Source organism: Gossypium arboreum, chromosome 3, assembly GCF_025698485.1.
Source record: "Gossypium arboreum isolate Shixiya-1 chromosome 3, ASM2569848v2, whole genome shotgun sequence".
Lineage (NCBI taxonomy): Eukaryota > Viridiplantae > Streptophyta > Magnoliopsida > Malvales > Malvaceae > Gossypium > Gossypium arboreum.
Window position 1 is genome coordinate 283,300 of NC_069072.1, and position 2,311 is coordinate 285,610.

Sequence of the window (2,311 nt, forward strand, 5' to 3'; positions counted from 1 at the left end):
TGTATTACCATGTAATGTTTTATTAAAAAGTCAATAACATTAACTGTTTAGATTAATTAATAATATTATAAAAATATATAGACTAAATGATATTAAAAATTAAAGTATATGCAAATAAATCTAAAATTTAAATATATTAGAGAGACCAAATTAAAATTTAACCATGTATTAATAGGAAATAATAATAATAATAATAATAATAATAATAATAATAATAATAATAATAAAAGAGAAAAAAAGGGAGGAAAAATTATTGTCATAATTAGTGGCGTTTTAGCAAAAAATGCCGCCAATATGTATTAATAGTTTAAACTATGTCGTTTTGAAGCTTAGTTATTAGTGGCGCTTTCTAAACAACGCCACAAAACATCTATTAAAAGAATGTAAAACGACGTCGTCTACACCCTTGTTATTAATGGCGCTTCTATAAACGCCGCAAAAGGTGAGAATTACTGGCGTTTTATCCAAAAACGCCACAAAAATCTGTCAACAGATTGCAAAACGGCATTGTTATTACCTTGTTATTAGTGGCGCTTTATATAAAAACGCCACAAAACATTTAAAGTGATTTCAAAACGTCGTCATTTCGTTGTCTTTTATTAGTGGCACTTTAATAAATGCCACAAAAGGTGTGAAATACCGACATTTTCTCTAGAAAGCATACAAAATCTATTAATGATTGCAAAAGCGGCATCGTTAGTACATTGTTAATAGTGGCGCTTTCTATAAAAACGCCACAAATATTTATTAATAGATTGAAAACGGCGTCGTTTTTTAGAACCCCAATTTCCCTTTACTTTTCCCCATTTCAGTTTACCCCGACTACTTTTCTTTTTACTTCGTCTGTTTCAAATTTCCCTTAAAATTTCCCATTACTTTCAAGCCCTAATTTCAGAAATCCCCTATAATTTCCCCCAAAGAGATATCCTCAAATCGTTTTCCCCGAAGTCCCTTTGATTTGCTCTGCTATCAGTAGTTTTCCCATAACCCCAAATCAAAATTTTTGATTTTTGAACCCTAACTGCGTCTTAAATCGTCTGTGTCCGCCTCTTCTCTCCGTCGCTGCCATTGGAATTTCGAGTCCTATAGGTATTGTTACTACTTATATGGACACTTTATTTAGTTTAATTTAGTCTCTTTGAAAATGGATAATGAATGTCATCTTTGTGACTACAATGTGATGTTACTGTTTTTTTCAATCTTGTGATTACAGTTGTTGTTATATTGATGTATATTAAGTTACTGTTATTAATAACCTCAATCATGATTGGAATAATTTGGATATTTTATTCTTCTTTTTTGTGAAAGTAGATTTAAAAATTAAGTTTTAAATTTTGGAGTTTTAATTTCGATGTTCATAGAGTTTAAGTTTTAGGATTTTGTGTTTCTATTTCAACTGCTAAATTTTGGGAGTTGAGGGTTCAGGTTTTGTGTTTCATACATTCCCCGTTTATGTATGTGAAGCTGTTTTACATCATATCATGATGATGTACAATTGTTATACTTACTTATTTCAGCAGCATATTGAATTAATGTTGAGAAATATCTTGATGCTTTCTCAGAATATCTCATGGCCAATGTTGGAGGCATCAATTCTTTGCTTCTAAAGCCATGATGGGTTGAATATGTCATCTCTCGCTATTGATCAGGGGACAACATTCATGGTTTATTCCTAAAGGAACCCTTAAGCCTGCTTTTGGTACGAATTATTTCTAAAAATATTTGAAAATTTTGATTTATCTATGGAAATGCTGGTATAGGTCATTGTATTCATTGCTGCAGAAAAACAAGATAATCTTAAAAGCTGCCCTACAGTTAGCATGTAAATTGATAGGTTGCAAGTGCACTTATGGAAAGACATATCTGTCTTATTCTCCATCCCCTTCTTCTCATCCCTTCTATAGAGTACATGGAAATTGAAGTTATATCCCATAGTGGAAAGTTTTGTATCTCTAGACTGTGCATATCCAATATGATTAAATAAATGTGTGTATATATATCGATAATTGATTGATATTTTTTTGCAAAGGCTTCTAAATTTAATGCTTGAGTATTGACAAGAAGATGTTACCATCAGTTATTTTAATTTTTGAGAATGAAATGCACCCACTATACAATAATTAATTAAGACTCGTAAATATTTGATTTTCAAATTCATTCACCACTATAATTTATGGTAATCTAAAACCCAAATTCCTTTTCAGATGTGTGAAGTTCATTTGTGTGTTTTGTAGGTGTTTTAAATTTGAGATTGGTTTGTGATAGGGTGAGATATAGTTGGGTGTTTCATATGGAGCATGTTTGTTGACTT